Source organism: Plutella xylostella, chromosome 14 (assembly GCF_932276165.1).
Source record: "Plutella xylostella chromosome 14, ilPluXylo3.1, whole genome shotgun sequence".
Lineage (NCBI taxonomy): Eukaryota > Metazoa > Arthropoda > Insecta > Lepidoptera > Plutellidae > Plutella > Plutella xylostella.
The window spans coordinates 7034144-7053149 of NC_063994.1; the positions used below are offsets into that span (position 1 = coordinate 7034144).

Consider the following 19006-nt stretch of genomic DNA (forward strand, 5'->3'; position numbering starts at 1 on the left):
CAACATTTTCTTTTCATAATTAGTTTTTAATCGATTTTGTCAAGCTAATTAAGCATTTAGCCACAAGCCTCGTAATCGAATACTTCAGAAATACGTAATAATAGATACAATCGAGCAAAATAGTTTAAAACACTTTCGCTTGGACAATCGAGACGAATCGAATTTTCTAGTGAATTCTTACAATGCGATGATACAAGTTACTAATTGTAGCTCTTGGCTGTGCGAATGTAATTTATTGGATATTGTTAAATAATCGAATAAAGTAGGCACTTATGTGATAACTTTTTGAACAGAAACTTTGATTATATTATTCAGATTTTGGGAAAAAGGTGTTAGATATGAACCAAAATCATTATTCAGCATTGGTACCTACTTACTTATTTTAAAAAACCTAAAGTACGTAAGTAAGTAGTAAAAAACATAGGATATGTTTGTGTGTATATGTTTTTTTAAATACTTATTTTATACAAAAAAAGACTAAACAATTGAGGACGCGTGACTTATGGTCAGTTTTTGGCCGTATTTACAGTTGCATAAAGACAATTAATTACATAACTAAACTATTAAGTTGTAAACGCGCCCAGCCGTAGCGTTATCGTTCACATTTAGGCACACTTCATGGCATTTAATTTTTAATAGTGGAACAATCACTGTTGGTTCCAATGAATGAACACTTCATGATTATACTGATTTACTTATTGAATATTATAGATATGTATTTCCTAAATAAAACGTGTTCTAGAGTGGAGACCGCGACTAGGCAAACGTAGTGTGGAAACGCCCTCCGGCTAGATGGGGTGACGACTTGCGAAAGGTGGCTAGTTATGATTGGATGCGGAAAGCTAAAGATCGCATCCAGTGGCGTGCTTTGGGAGAGGCCTTCGTCCAGCAGTGGACTGCTATAGGCTGATGATGATGATGATTTCCTAAATGATATTTCAAAGTTGTGATATATCCCATTTTCCAATAAAACTATTGCATTGAATTTGATAATCTGAGAATGGCGTATATTTGTAACGGTACGCTCGAGTTAACAAAGAATTAAGTAACAATGATTTATATTTTTCTTCAAGAATCGTTACAGAGTAACTGATCTATGATTGTTTGTAAGAATCTAGTAAATATTTTGACGCTCATCTTATTCAGTGGGTATCATTATTCATTTTTTTCTATTGTTTTAGTTGTAAATTACAGATAATGCTATATCTTACCATTTTATAATCATAATTCTATTTTGTTTTTTTCTTAGATTTTTGTAAATTACAAAGTTAATTACTTAGAAACGAAATTACAAGCACAGATAATTGAAAAATTAACCTTTTATGCCCAATCGTTGGCAATACTCTTGCTTCCGAGCTATACATGTTTATAATGTAGTGATACTATACAATAATAGATAATGTATATACCTAGTACTTATGTACCTAATGACTATATGTTTTCTATCTTCAAAAACTTTCGCGTTTCACAGTCAACAACGAATTTCTTTGCAGAAAACAATAGAATGGTCTCTCAATTATGCATTAGCAAACGAAACTACATACGAAATCCATTAGCTTGTGACAATCACTGGCAAGACGCTAGGTGGAAACACTACATGATGGCAAACTGATTCTGTTCTACAGGATGTTTAAAATACACACACACACACACACACACACACACACTCACGCCTTGTGCTAATGTACTCCCTTGCGGGGTAGGCAGAGGTGCATTGCTGCACCCACTTTTCGCCAGAGCGTTATGTTAGTCCCAATGTAATAGGGGGCGGGCCTATTGCCATTTTATGGGCACATCCAAGACCCGAGAACAAATATCTGTGTTTAAACAAATATCTGCCCCAGCCGGGAATCGAACCCGGGACCATCGGCTCAGTAGTCAGGGTCACTAACCAATACGCCATTCGGTCGTGTTTAAAAAAAAAATAAGACAAAAGAGGAAAAAAAAATTTAAATTGATGACAAGAACTTTTTCTTCTCCATAGTTTTTTTATGGTGAGTATTTTTTTCAAGACTTAATTTACTATTTCAACAGCCTGTATATTCACTCGGTAAATAAGTAATATGTCGGGTAAATTAACTGTCAATTGAAATAGCCAAATCAAAACGACATTAACTCTCAGCTAAATCAATTTGAATTTAAATCAAATATATTTTTGGCGTGAGTACCTATTCCTGCTTATGTACGTTTGTTTTCGGCCACAGATAATATGATGATGCGATATAATATACCATAACTCCACAATTTTGACCGTAATCCCCCGTAAATAATAAATATTAATAATATGTGGGGACGTCTTACACACGGCTATCCGACCCCAAACAAGGCAGATTTTGCAATATAATATGGGTCCTATCGGACAGCTGACATATCTATACAGATCTAAGAACCAAAAAAAATATCTATCTTTAAACAAATCTAATTAGCCCGGCCGGGAATCGAACCCGGGACCTATGGCAAAGTAGTCAGGTTCACTAACCACTACACCATTTGGTCGTCAAATTTTCCGCAAGTAGGCCTCACATACCGTCACGTGGGTCAACCACCGGTCTTTACCTTTTGAGGTCATCTGCCCAGGTGTAGCCGGCTCGTTATCCGATTTACGTAACGGATAACAATTCGCCGGACCGATGTTGACAAAAGTCACTTTCACTCTTGTCAGGTGTTGCTTTTGCGGCTTTAGGAGGTATTCTTTAACTGCTAAGCCGTTAGTAAGGCTCCGAAAACGGCGAACCTAGAAAACCCAAGAACCCAAGACTTAGGTCAGAGGTTTTTGGTTTTTCGTTTGTAACCCTTTTAGGTTCGCCGTTTTCGGTGGAACCCTAGCTTGCACCTTGAACATAATTATATGATACACCTGTTTACGGTAAAAGTGCTTGATTTTAGCATTCTTGAATTTTCGCTGCCTGGGCTCCGCGTAACATAAATAAGTTATAAGTAATCCGAAACCGCTGCTGTAGAGCTAGGCAAATAACACTTTTCCTAGGAAAAATATTAAAGGTACTTCGATAAATCTCTGCCCTACATAACATGTAGCGAGCGCTAAGCGGTACCACTTCATTAATTTATTGACATTTCCATTTTATTTATACACACTTGGAGTCGTAAAATGTCTACTTTATATTCAAATGGGAAAGTAAAATAAATTTGTCAGCGTTTCAAATACATACAGACAGAACACGCAACGTATAAACTATGTATTCAAGTCATGTTCAAATATACATATTGACGAGACTATAAAGTTGATGAGAGGAGTTTTAAAGGTGTAAATATTTACTCATAACCCCCTGCTTTTTAAATGTTAGATAGGCAAAAATCATTTTACTCACACTTAGGTACAATCCGTGTGTTAATTCTGAGATAATTATGAAAGCTAGTTAATTGAGTTAATTCTGAAATAATAATAATAATTATTATTATTATCCCTACATATGACCAAATCCAATCGGTGCAGCTATTAATAAGTAGTCCATATAGGGACTATGAACACAAATAAAAAAATTGCTCAATAGATATAAACCATATTATGTATTTTCAGGTTGCATAATTAGATCATGAATGTGCTTAAAGAAAAAAATGTAGAGTTTAAAATCTAAGTTAGGTAGGTATTTAATTTATTGCTGTATTTAAAGTACATTTTCTTTAATCACCGGATTAAGGTTATTTAGCAATTATTTGCTACTTTAGTCCATTCAACATTGCATAGCTTAGCTTTACTTAACCCTGTAAGCATGCATAAGTCTTAATACGATAGAGTTAAAGCATACATTAGCTTGCTATCCGTATGCAGTTGGTGTTTTAAAATAAATATATCTTCGTTGAATATGTGCTTCGAAGTACCTAATTCTAAGCGTTTTTCTCGTAATGATGTCATGTTGATGCAATATATCTGCAAACATTAGCATCTAAATACATAATACCTAACTGTATATTTTTTGTTAAATCCTCTTCTACACTGAGCTAGGTACGTGTATGTAGGCATAATAATATATTATGTATAAATAGTAAAGCTATAGAGGATTATTACTACACGAAGCGCTGTAAAATTATTATGGAAAATTTTCCATCATAAACGCATTAAATAGGAGAATAATATTTATATCGCCTATGGTTTATGATTGTGAAACTCCCTATTATAAACCAAAGAGATCCGCTGACTCAAACACATAATTCACATTTTATTTCTCTGTTCATTACTATAAGAGGATCGTCTAATTACTAGTTAAGTACATTAGCTATACTTAATAGCCATCTATCATTGATTCCTATTAAAACATTCCGACTCAGCATGTGATAATAAGGTTGAGAATAGGATTATTATGATATTATGAGGCCCTAATGGCTGAGGCCTTTCAAATTATAGTAGATCCGACATTTGCCGCGGGAACCAAAAGTCATTCTGTCAAGGATGCGCAGGCGCATCTACTAGCGGGGGTAATGCTAGCTTACGAATAACCTAAGGCATATTTTATCGAAATCGGTTTAGCCGTTCAAAAGTTATGCGACTTTTACTGTGCTACCACAAAATAATTTAAACACTGTTTAACTAGTGTTTAAAACTTTTAGCACATCTAGATATGTGAACCCACCAACCCGCAGTGGACCAGCGTGGTGGGAAATGGTCCAAGCTTGGGAAGGCAGTTTATACCTTGGGGATATGCACAAAGGTTCCACTCGAGAGAGCCAGGTGCAGGTACTAAACCCCTCCAGAGAATAAAATAGATTAGAATAGTGTTTTAAACAAAACTTGACAGATTTTGTAGGCGTTTCATAGCGCTAAATATCTGTTAAATACTGTCTAAGTTATTGTGTTAAGGCAATCAGTGTTGAATGGCGAAGGTTTTTACTTTGGTTAGGCAGTATACAAAAGACAGCTGTAAACTTATAAGCTGTATGTAGGATATCTCTTATTAGTTTTACGCAAAGATAGAAGCGTCCGTAGTCGAGCGGGCCTCAGTGATCGTAACTGATCACTGAGGTTAAGCAATAAGCCAGTCATTGGATGGGTGACCAATTTCAAGTGGTGCTTTTGTGGACGCTTCCATGCTTCGGACGGCACGTTAAGCCGTGGGTCCCGGTTGCTGCTTCGGCAGCAGTCGTTAAGCCTAGTCAGAGGCCTTCGGGCGGCTTGAAAACATCTGACAGTCGGGTTGCCCACTTACCCGACAACTCTCTCAGCACAAGCTAGCTTGTGTTGGGGTCCACCAACCCGCACTAGGCCAGCGTGGTGGACTAGGCCTAAAACCCTTCCTTCATTGGAAGTAGACCCGTGCCCCAGCAGTGGGGACGTGATGGGTCGTGATGATGAAAGATAACATGTAAAGATAGAGTAACCCATAGAACAACGACTCGGGTGTATCATACTCAATGGAGTAACCCCCCGCAGGCAAAAGACGCACCCGCACGAAGCAACAAGCAGTGACGTAAGTAATCTGTCTTTTATTATTATTATTAAATTCTTTCTTGCACATAAATCAATTTGTACATAGGCGAACTTAATGCTAAAAGTATTCTCTTCCAGTTAACCTTGGGCGTTGTGGAGAAAGTGATAGGTAGTGCGAAAGACAATGAGGACAGTTTAATTTTGTTTTAGATTTTATAAGATGAGATTACCGGTATGGTGATTTCTTGTATAGGTAATATTATGTTACCTATTCGCGATCTTCGTGCTTACACCTTTTAATAAAATAATAATTTACGTAATTAAAAATAGAGACCTTGTACTTAACTCTCAACATAAATAAACTATGCGTCGGATGGTTTTTTTTTTAAATTAATCTGATATCTACGATTATAATGCATCAGAACAGCATTTGTTTTTGGTAAGTGTTCCCTTAATAGCATTAGATAAAACAAAATGTCATTAAAAAGTAGGAATTTAAAAGTGCTGTTTAAGAGCACTTAGAAACCTTCGAAACTGTTATCGTACCGATTACTAAACGCACTATACAAAAACGGTCAAGTGAGAGTCGGACTCACGCAAGAATGGTACCGTATTGATATTTATAAATTGTACTACCAATGATATTCAGGAAAGCAACTGCTTTTTTACAGCCTCAAGGAGGAGTTTAGACCTTAATATAATACCTACATATGGTTTAAATAGGGTATTGACGGACAGATAGACATCAAACTTATTATTTAAAGGCTGGATGAGGAAGGCCGAGGACAGAGTGTTTTTGAGCTCCTTGGAAGAAGCCTATATGTCTGGCAGTGAACCATAAGGAGTTGATGATGTTGAATATAATAGGATCTAGTTTTTTATTTACTTGTACCAATGAATATTTGTGTATTTAAAATTATCAAAAGTAGCACACATAAATTAGTCAACTTAATGTGCAACATAAATATTAATAATACATTAATCTTTTTAATTAAAAATCAACACATGTTATGATTGAATATTCCACAGTCGTAAACATTTTATGTAACCAATTATTTGCATCAGTTGATACAAATTTCCATCAAATATGTCGCATCGCATTGCTTTTTAACTTCCTTTGAATAATTGTTTTCATTCTATATAATACAGTTATGTAACGTCCCGCAAACTGATCAATTAGTAAATCAATTCTTTACTACCTATCAAACATAATAATTAATTTATAATAATATTATGTTCTATGCTTCCGCTGTATCACATAATTAATTACTTTTGCGAAAAAAACAAGAGTAGGAACTAATAAATTTAGATTTTTGATAAGATGCATTCAAAATATATACTTACGTCTATCTCCCAGAGGGGTAGGCAGATACTATGGACCTCAACGTGCCACGATCCTGATACACTTTTTTCGATTTCTCTACATTCGCGCTCTTTTTAACAGACTTCGATAAAAGGAGGAGGTTAACAATGCGTCTATATGTTATTTTTAATAAGATAAAGATTCAAAATAGGATCTTACAGAATACTAGCACTAAGTATACGTATAGTTTATACATTTATATAGTGTTGATGTTGACACTAGACATACCAATGCATGTTTTCACTATATCCGATATCTTAGGGCGTGAGCACACCTGAACGTGTTTACATTGTTAAGGCGTGTGCGCATTGCGGTCAAAAGAAAGCTGATGGACTCGACTTGTCAATACAGATGACCAATTTACGATTGCTAGTGTGAAATGACCTTTATACACTTGTTATTTAAGGTTACGTCTTAAGTGTGGGGTTAAAATGTGGTTGTGAAGCAACCTTGGAAATTAAGAGTGATATAAGAACTTTATGGAGAGGTAAGGTCGTAAAGGAATGTCTATTGATATAATTACAACTGCTTTTTGACACATCTACAACTAGAACATAGAAAAACAAGGGAGCGGCCAATCAAGGCGGGCTTAATGGTCAAAGTGAGTTATTCCAGACAACATTCGAATCCTACGATTGCTCTTTCATGAGTAAATCAATACTCTATCCATTATATTATTGGTTTTTAGACATTCGAAATCCCATAAATATTTGACGACTGCAAAGGAAAACCAACTTTACTTACCAGACATAAGGAAACGTCAAAAATACAATAACATAGTGGAAGCTCTATAGGTGATACACGATACAGCACCTATAGGAATACCTAACCATAACAAAGCTATCAAATTTCAACTCTAAATAAATAAATATGGCCTACATTCTTACAGATAAGTTTAAAGTAAAGTAAACGAAATTGATTTCGTGGATGAGAATGATAAAGATAAGAACGAATATTCACATGGGTCTAAACGATAAAATTCTTAAAAAGAAACGTACATGATCATTACATATTTCTAACTTTTCAATTTTAGAGCTCCATTTTGCGGCAAATTGTATAATTATAAGCGAGTAACATTTGTGGAGACAGAACACATGGATGATGTTTTTTTAAGGTAAGCATAATGATAGTAGGCTATTAAATATTTTTTTCTTTAAGAGAGTAGTTTGAAAAAAATTGACGTTCATCAGAAAATTTTATATTTATACGATGAATAAAAACATTTGACTTTGACTTTAAGCCCAAAGCTTCTTCAACCGTTGCAGGGATAGTAAGTTTTTTATTTGGCCCCTATCGCCTATTATTGCCTACCTGTTGTTATGTGCAGGTGTGTTGCTTATACGACCCTGGGCAGTGAACTTAAGTTAATAACATTCGTTGAGGCCACGGGAGGGAGCAACGAGTTTTTTAATACCATTTCCCTGTATCAATCAATTAAAATGAAAACCTGTATAAATCTATGATTTTTTTGTATCTTTTTTTATAGCACCATGTGCGAAATGGACTCTAAGCAGTGCAAATCTCAGAATATATAGACACACAATAAATATACATTTTTGTGATTCTTTTTAGTTCAGATTCTACTTTAATAATGAATTTATTACTAATATAATGTCAGTGGCTACAAGGTTTCTATAACAGGCATGAATATTTTTATAAAACAAAAAAGAAACTTATGTTACGAGTACTGTTACTTTTATAATTCCCATTAATTATTATTATTATTATTATTAAATTCTTTATTGCACATAAATCAATTTGTACATAGGCGAACTTAATGCTAAAAGCATTCTCTTCCAGTTAACCTTGGGCGTTGTGGAGAAAGTGATAGAAAGTGCGAAAGACAATGAGGACAGTTTAATTTTGTTTAAAATATATAGTTAAACACTAGAATATTTATGAATACTTACTTATACATAATATAATAATATTAAGGGGTCCACTGCCTGAGTACGAACGGGCTACAGTCAGTGCACTTACAATGCGCGGCGGCAGGTAGCAGTTTCCGGTCTGCTGCCCACACAAAGGTATCAGGAAGTTGAAAAAGACAGCGCCTAGTGGAAGGGTCTCCAATGAATTGGCAAGTTTCTAATACTAATAGTAGTAGTAGGTACTACGGGGTATGCGGTATGAGGTGAAACTGACACTTGGATTAACAATATGCGAAAAAGATGAAGTGTGCAAAATAAACGTATTGATAAATAAAAATAACACCCCAGTTTCCAGATTTGTGACCTTATTCATTTCTAAAATGGTTAAGATTAAAACGGTTTGACAGTAAAATAAATGCGGACATATTTTTTTTGCTTTGTTTTTGACTTCTTTATGTGACGCACCAGACAATCACCTGTCCAAACAAGGGTTGAAATGGCAAGCGAAGGGGAAGAGAAGGCCGGGCCGCCCCCGTACCACCTGGAGGCGGTCAGTTGAAAAGGAGGCTGCATCAACTGGTCTCGGCTGGGACGACCTGGAAGCGGCCGCGCAGGATCGGGAGAAGTGGAAATCCTTTCTTCGAGCCCTATGTCCCTGATGAGGGATAAGAGGATTTCATCATCATCATCATCATCATGTGACGCTCCATCTTGTTCGTATATTGTGAATCTATGACTTTACCTGAGATTTCGACGAACGTGAGAATTTCGCAATATGGTTTTGTGTGTGTGGTAATCTTATAGTAAGTTAAGGGTTTTAATGGGTAGGTATCCCATAGTATCTATGGGATACCTACCCATAGCCTCTTTAGATAAAAAAAGCTTAAGCCATTAAAAATAATCTTGGTCTTAGACCAGGTATAGGATACCAATATGGTAGGTAGGTACTTAGGTAGGTATACGGTAAATTTAGATTATGCCATAATAGTTCACATATATGCGAATAGATTAAAACAATGGTTAACATCGTATAAAGAAATGCGAAGAACGTAAACGTTCTTACAAAATGAATTTACATGGAAAATAATGAAGTAAACATTAAATAAAGATCAAACCAAGGTAAATTTCGTCATTAGTAAAAAATAACTTGACAAACGAGACACGAAATCCATATTAAATACTAAGGTTACATTTACAATAGAAATCATTCGATATGATATTAATCGAGTGACCCACATATCAGTATATCGATTGCATGTTCCGTACCAATGAATCGAGAACTGAGAATCGACAGACACGGTACCCATAACACCTGTGTGAATACTTTCACCACAGAATATACGTCCGATGGTCATAACTTGTAAGTTTTCAGTTACACAATGATAGAATCAAAATCTAAATCGCTAAACTAGGGAATCTTTGGTATAAAATGGCAAGTTAAAAAGGTTATTCTGGAGAGGCGACCGCGAACAAACGTAGTGTAGGTCGCCCTCCGGCTAGATGGGGTGACGACTTGCAAAAGGTGCTTGGTAATGATTGGATGCGGAAAGCTATAGATCGCATCCAGTGGCGTACTTTGGGAGAGGGCTACGTCCAGCAGTGGACTGCTATATAGGCTGACAATGATGAGGATGAAAGGCGTCCGCAGCCAATTTGCGCCTTATGTTTTATTTATTTCCATTAAAATATGAGAATAGTTGACATTGTCCGCAATATGTGTCGGTATGTGAAAGCATTTAGCCGTAAATGGAAGGAATTCGTTTTTGTGCCATTTGTTTCGGCTCATTGGGCTTATTATACCTATTATGTATTTACAATATACATTAGCGATTTTAATGTGATTGAAGAAGATATATCTAAAAACCAAAGCAGGTAGGTACTAATACATTCATAAGCAATGAAAAAGTTCTATTTACAAAATAACGACACCAAATGGACCCTATTTTGAAAACATTTCTTTTAAAATTTGAACACGTTTTTAGTTGGTTATATTCTAACACACTGTTAAATATACTTCTATATTTCAGAGGTCGTCATAAAGCTAGCTTCTTCCGTTTAGGAATATACATTATACAATTTTTATTTATTTAAATTAATACGAATGGCCTTCTCAGATCGTGCATATACAAGTGACAGGTACGTGTTTACAAACAGACAAACTGACGGCCTTATTATTATTTTATATATGGATGGTGTCTACCGTTCGCTTGGTTTAATTTGCTATTGACTACCTAGTCCAAGGTATAATAATTATTATGCCTTTAATTAGTGTTATTAAGTTAGCTTAAGTACTTAAATTACTCAGTATTGTGACATTGGAATAAGAATGATACCTAAGAGATTCACTCGACTGTCCATTGTCCAACTACTATACCACAACCGCACATTAGAAAATCAACAAAAGCACAATTTTTAAGAATTTGATAGCTGTTTGAAAAAAAAGGGATGTTTTGACGGCTGTTTGACAGGTAAGCAAGGGTGCACCATGTGTGCACCTGAGTTCACGTTGTTCTATGCTGTTTGGAGTGTTGGATGAAATAAATGATTGAGTATTGATTCATTGCCAATGTGTCGGTGGTGGTAAGGCACCAGAAGAACCCAATGAAGTAGTTTTTGTGAACAAAATATTATGTATTGTATGATTGACTACATACTACACAGGCGTCATTATCGCATTGTATCACATGAGGTGATCTAAACGACAGTTACCTCATAATTAACTGCACATAGTCACCCAAGATATACCTACTTACGCAAATAATGACCAGGCAATGAAGACAGAAATGATTAGCTCTTACATCACACACACCGACTCGCAAACACATAACCCGTCTTCACATCAGCAGTTAACCGATTACGCGTAAATCATCAAGAAAGTCGATAATAAATCCATACTCGCGATGGCCACCGTCGTAGGGTCGGTGACCTCAGGTTGTGACGTCACATGAAAGTGAAATACTGTTCGCGAAATTCAGAATGCACATTCGTCGTTTTATATGCCCCGTTTTGGCAACATGTTTAAATTCGCGGTTTTTATAACGTCGCTTCGTCATAGCGGAGTTGGAAATATCCGGGATGGATACAGTCATTTTGAAGGCACCAAATTTTATATTATACCTATAGCAATCAAAACGTTGGATCATTTGTTCGAAATTTCACTTTACAATTATTGGCTGATTTGATAAACAATATTGGCTTCGTAAATGGAAAATCATTTTTCATATTCCAATTTTAATTATTGACAGGTAGGATTTTTTGTGCATTCAGAATCAGCTAATCGAGATCCTTTTACATTTTGTGATTATCAAATTATCAATTTATAGCCAAACCAGGAATATAAAACCCTGTATTTAGGACGCCACATTCGCGTTGAGGACTGCAACACTAAGTGAATAACTAATGTGAATTGGCCATGCTCAAACTTACGGACTTTTCACCCATAAAGTGGTGGGTGGACGTAAACCTTACAGATATTAATTTTAATGTACGATTTCCAAAGAAATGAAGAGTCTATCAACTCCTTTATCTTCAAAAATTGCCTACGGAATGTACCTAAGTAATTTATTTTACCTTTAGGATGTAAGCAGTCGTCAGCAAAATGCGAAATACCTATTTATATTTCCATAATTTTGTTTTTTTAATAGGTACAATAAGTTTTTTTGTGAATGTGGAAAAAATGTCTTCATTTAAAGTGGAACATGCATCTCATTTCGTTATGCATTTGAATAACATATTTTTATAGTTCATGAGTTTATTAATTATAACTTTAAAAAATATTTTAGGTTAATGTTTACTTATTTGCATCCGATCAACATACAAGTCAATTAGGTAGGTAAATGAATCAATTTTTTTTAAATATTATTTTGATGTGTACCTATAACTGTACAGTAGGTAATGTAAAACCTTGTCAAGGTATCGAAATTGTTTGTAGGGATGCCTGTACAGTGTACAATCTACATTCATACCTAAACCGTTTTTAACAATCTATACGAATGACAAACAAGTCAAAACACAATGGCACAAACATTTAAACAAGTCAAAAACAAAACAAATGTACAGTTCTAGTTTTACGCTAACTAACCGAGGAGACGTTTAAAATGACAAACCAGACACTTTCACTAAAGTAAGAACGACTGAATAAATAAAGTAAAAAGAAAGAAAACCGCTTATGTCCAGCCATGCGTACTCTTACGTAGTAGCTACCGACGGGTATATTTTTTCCTTGATCTATACTTTTTTAAACTAGACATATACGAGACTTAATACATTAGAAATATTATCCTTACGCTTAGTATAAATTATGATAGTCGCAGCGAATTATGAAAAGGGTTGTATTACCTACTTGAATAAATTATAATACTCATGTTTATTAAAAAAAACTTAAAAAACTTTGTTTTTAAACAAAAAGAAACGGACCCTGCCCAAATTGCAAAACTCACACACATCGATGACGTCACCCCCCATCTGATTGGTGGAAAGCCGAAGCAGGTATTCAGATGTTTCGTGAACAGGTTACAGGTTCCGAAAGGTCAATAAACGCAGGCCTTAGGTCTTTCAATGGACACCTTGGGCGTGGAAAGTTTCCAGTGACCGCTCTTTACCAATGTCATTGGGGTATAGTGGGGATCTGGGTATACGTTACAGTTTGGGTTTTATTAAGTGCTAGGTCTTCGTGGTCAGAGTTGAATTTGACTGCCAGTGCACATTTGCACATTTTGCCTTGTATTAACAGTACTTAGGCAAATACATACTTTTGATGAAAAAAAAATTGTTTAAAAAAGTACTTACGAGGCTTTGTGAAGGTCGGTTGAAAGATTACTATCTTAGAAGTTTATATATTTTCACTTAGAAGATAAGAGAAGCTCGATTCATGTATTTTATAACCGCAACAATAAAATAACAACTCCAAATAAATCTACAGTTAGGTATTTAGTCCATTGCCATACTAGGAATAGGAAATCCTAGACGGTCCTAGATACTAATAGTTACCTCCTTATATAATAATTAAGTAACTGCATGTGTGTCAAAACTTAACACATGCATGATATTTTGTCTCTACATTGACGTGATCACAAGGCAGTGATTTTAATTTGTAAATTAAAATCTAAATAATGCAGATTTTTATGATGACATGCGTGTAAATCTCCCATTCCATGTTCCAAATTTCAGTTTGGACAACGTGTAAACAGTGGTACCACGTGGTACATTCTGAATCAGCTCCAATTGCTTGTTGAACGAGTAGAATCAAGGCCCTGGGGGTTACTCTATATCTCTAAAAACTAAGCTTCTGTGCGTTGTTTTTCGAACCCGACAAACTTTACGGGTGGATTCTACGAGTAATTTCATCGAGAAAACAACCCCATATGTGGGGTCAACTCACAACATTCTAGAAATGGCGGCCATTTTAAAGTTGCTTTGAACTTTTCTTATGTAACTTTTAAACAGTTGTGGATATTTTTATTGGATAAAAACATTTTATTTCATGTCCGTACAGCGTTTAAATCTCAAGATATTATTTTCTATAGAGAAGAAAATCTAATTTAAGTTACTTAGACCCCCACATATGGCGGTTTTTTCTCGATGAAATTACTCGTAGAATCCACCCTTAAAGTTTGTCGGGTCCGAAAAACAACACACTGTAGAGTAAGAACGCTTTTTTGTCACTCACTCACGCATAAAAATCATCGACAATGTTCGAACCATGTCATAGTACGACAGTACACGACTGTATACAATGCTCGCGTATTGGGTAACACATTGTTAACAGTAATAACAGAAGTGGGTGTGACAAAGTACGAATTTCGACAATGATGTGCTTGATCGACTGAGACATGTTGAATGGTACATTTGAATCTACAAATATATGAGTACATTCACAAGCAGTAGGATGACTGTATAATTTTTTTTCGGTCTGATTCTTTCTGTAACTTGATAACATGTGCATTAAAGGTTAGGTGGTGTTTCTGAAATTGGCTTTGTCCTTGGCTGCCCAAGAGCGAGTCACAGGACCTGCCCAAGAACTGGTTCAGAAAGCCATAACTTTGAGAACCGACGCCGAAGATACGAAAATATGAATAAACTGGATGCGGCATACGTTATTATCATGAAGCCAATTATTCCACAGATCCTTACATTCTTCTCGCTATGTCTGCAGGCCTGGTACTTTAGGCATAGGGATTTTCAAAGTAAATGAGCTGCTCTCTTAATACTTTGGACTTTTTGTTTTATCTGCATGCCCAGTAATAGTAGATACCTTTATATGATGCGTTATACCTATATCTAAACAATTTACTTACTAATTGTTTTCTTTGTGTTTTATAAATAAATATATCAGTTCATCAACAGTTTCAAGTAATTGACTAAGGTATTTAAAAACCATCAATGGTCACGTTATAGAATAAAAGTAGCATGTTTTGATATGTTGCGTAATCAAATATATTACCCAGGATATATTAGCCAGCTGTAGTGCATCTATCTTCATTGTATTTTTGTAATAGTGAAGTAAGAGTATCTCGAAACTAAATATTTTTACCAATATCGTAAATAAAATGTACTAATCATCACACGATCACGTAACTTTCATAGAGAAAGAAAGTAGTTTTTTATAGCAATCAATTTCACTAAAACGGATGAGCAATGACCGACGACTTTGAATTTAAATGCAAATAATATTAACATTACATAAGATAACGTCAAATGCTTAAAACACATAATACGAGTGAATGATTCATTTAAACGGAAAACGTAATAAATTAAAACAGGTAATAGGTGTATTTAAGATGATAATGACGAAATATTATGGATGTTTTTACCATGTTATCGAATGATCAGAGTGGTTTTACTTGTAATTAGATATAAATTAGCTTTAGATCTTAGATTAATTACATTTTAATGCTGAACTGACAACACATCTAGAAAAAGTAGTCAAATAATGTAATCTGCCTAAAGCTGCGGCTCCACATTTTTATCATTTCCGTGTATCGTTTCATTTGTATAATTGCCGTTGATTGTATGGCCTCTTTGCGTATTATGATCGCAGGTATGGACAAAATGAGACAAATGTGGACCCAGCTTTATGTTTGCTAGGCAGAGAAGCGATGTTATATAATTATGTAACTATTTTACTCCTAAACCTGTATATTAAAGGTAAATAGAAGCCTAATATGCCATATCCATCGCCCAACCGCAATCAAGTGTGTGAAGGGCGGCGAAGCGAATCCTTTAGTTTTACTTTCTTTTTTAAATTTCTTATGAAACCGTACCTCGGGAGCTGGGAGCCGCGGTGCTATTGACCTTTTTTTAATTGGACTCCTTCGAAGAATGTAAGGAGGTTTGGTCCGGACTGGCCACTAAGACCACTTGACAGTTGATGGATTTTTTTTTTTTAATATGGAATCTTCCACCATTTTAAGTAAGTAAGTAGGTATGTTGATAAATTTAGTTTGTTAGGGTTAGCGTATAACAGAAAATATCAAAAAGTAAACGTATTGAGTATTACATTAACGCTACTAGTGTTCCAGTTTTAATACTTAAACAAATTAAATAATTAACATAAATTCACATTATAAATGCAGGAATAGACACGACAGAAACAAATACGCCTTGATTCCAAACAGGTTTTCGAAAAAGGAACAAATTATCTCCACAGAGGTCCAAATTCGAAGCAAGGTCGACGCACACATCCGCGTGTGACTGGCCACTAGCAACTCAGTAAAAAAATAAGACAAAATTATTCAAATCGCAGCCGTTAAGGCCACTTTCCAACATAACAAGTTTTTTTTTTAATAGCGGCCAGTTATAGAGAATTTCACACAGCATTTTTTACTTATTCAGGGCAGATTGACGTTTGAAAAAGAATTTTAAAAAACTTTTAATAAAGATCAACAAACATTTTTTTCGATATTTAATGTCCTAATAATAACTTTTACTATAATAGTAAACTAAGTACAATAAGGTCTGGTTATATTGTACACTACACTGTGCACTGTAACGAGAGTAAAGTAAAAATCACCTATGTCGTGGAAACCCTTGATTTTCATACAAAAATGGATTCCATAAAACAATTTCTAAACTATTCCCTATAAAAATAAACAAGGTATCTTTACCTTCAAAACCACAACACACAAACTACCACTGAAATATGATACTAATGATCTGCTACTGGTCACATTGATGGTTCTTTCTATTATATCAAGCTATACAGTATAAGTACCTTACCAGCTTGTCCCATTTATAAAGTTCCGTCTACTTTTGACGGTCGAATGGCGTAGTGGTTAGTGACCCTGACTGCTATGCCGAAGGTCCCGGGTTCGATTCCCGGCCGGGGCAGATATTTGTTTAAAGACAAATATTTGTACTCGGGTCTTGGGTGTTGATATTTATATTTAGTATGTATCTATCTATGTATTTGTGTAGATATATCAGCTGCCCGATACCCATAACACAGGCTCTGCCTAGCTTGGGGTCGGATGGCCGTGTGTGAGATGTCCCCACATATTATCATTATCATTATCACTTTTAGACCGAACTATATTTTAGACGCATTATTTTAGTTATTCCTTTAGAATTCTTTAGTATACTTGACCCCTCTTTAAAATCAAAATATCCTCCATCGAAAAAATCGCTTTAAGCGATAAGACCGCCATTGTTGTACTTTGTGTTAGTATTTAAGTTATGTACCTAAGTTTATTTTATGTGTGTGTACAAATAAAGAATATTCTATATAATCTATCTATATTTCGGATTCTAAATGCAGTTATGTAAGAAACTTATTATCAGAAAACAGGAATATATTGGGAATATAATGGCCACTTGACTCGCAGGGTTGTGGCGTGAGAGCATCTAGGTACATTTCCTCCAAATCGGTTCAGCAGTTGGCGTTGATAAATTATGAAATGTCTATGAATATAATTGCGTACTTATTCAATTGCGTAGCATAAAAGCATAAATACCTACATTTATTTAGCTAATCATAACATGACCGCAACTTAATTCGACGAATAAAATTAATCTTTGAAATAGCTGCAATGCCTTTCATAATTGTCTATTATATCATCCACATATTTGAGCGAAATTAGTGTCGGAATATTCCGCCAGTGTCCACTTTATTGCTATGTACTTATTGCATTTGAGTAGAGTCGAGATTCGCGTGTACAGTCAACGCTATTAACACGTACAGTTTATTATGTAGGTACCTTTTGAAGTATAAATTATTATTATTTTATTGGTTGTTTCTGAAGTTCGTTTTTGACAAGGTAAAAAAGTTAGAGAGGTGTGGGTGACTTAGCTCGTCATTTTGGTCAAATTTTGTTCTATGACATTTATTAGCATTACCTTACTATGGTTTTTGGTACCAAACTTTATAGTTTGATAGCGTTAAATAAGATTTTCTGCCTTCAGAATAACTACCAATGTCTATGTATAAACGCCATTTTTAAAAAGTTATTAGATTTATGCCCCCCTTTCTCACCTCAACCCGGCTTAATACATAAATCGACTTTTCATAGCACTCTATACATGTTAATGTAGTTGACTGTACCTGTTTTGTTTGATCATTTGTGCTGAGCTCACCTAAGTATAGTGTCAAGTGTGGACTTCTCAATATAAATCCAAACTGTACTTTGAACTTTGTCTCCACGTATGTTGTTTACTGTTATATTTAGTTAGATATAGTATTATTTGACTGTCAGCGGGAATGAGAGAAAGCCACAAAATCAGACTAGTTGTGTGTGTCTTGTATTAAATAGGTATAAGTGTAATAAATTTAATACACCATCAATTATTCCCTCTTTATAATAGTAGAATAATAAGATTGTTTAAAACTTAGTATGTAAAATCATCAAAGTACTTTTAATGAATAAAATCATCAATTGCCAAGTTATTTTTATATTCAACAATACAACCTGTAGCTGTCAATAACTCTAAAAGATTAAGGTCGCAGGTGGCATCTTAAAAACATTCCCATATTGGATCTTAAGATAAGAGAAATAGGATTCAACTTCGTAGCAGTGTCGGATTGGTATGTGATTTACCGTGGAGGTGAGAATGTAATTTGCTATTGAGATGACCTTAAGATAGGTTAATTTCCATTCTTGTTCTGTCGACGTCAATGTAAACATATTTATCGATATTATTAAGTAAGAACCTACATAGCTTAGCTTTTCAGCGCGGTATTCTGGTAACAGCTCTTTGGCACATGGATAGTTAAATATCTAATCCTAATCCTAACTAATATTATAAATGCGAAAGTAACTGTGTCTGTCTGTCTGTCTGTCTGTTACTCTTTCACGCAAAAAATACTGAACGGATTTGAATGAAATTTGGTATGCATACGGTCTAGACCCTGGGAAAGAACATAGGCTACTTTTTATCCCAGAATTCCCACGGGAA

At 35.0% G+C, this 19006-nt stretch overlaps 1 protein-coding gene across 1 annotated transcript in view; it reads right to left on the reverse strand.

Moving 5' to 3' along the window:
- Positions 1–19006, reverse strand: part of LOC105383487 (glutaredoxin domain-containing cysteine-rich protein CG31559) — a 68891-nt gene that overhangs the window by 49388 nt on the left and 497 nt on the right. The window lies entirely within an intron of this gene.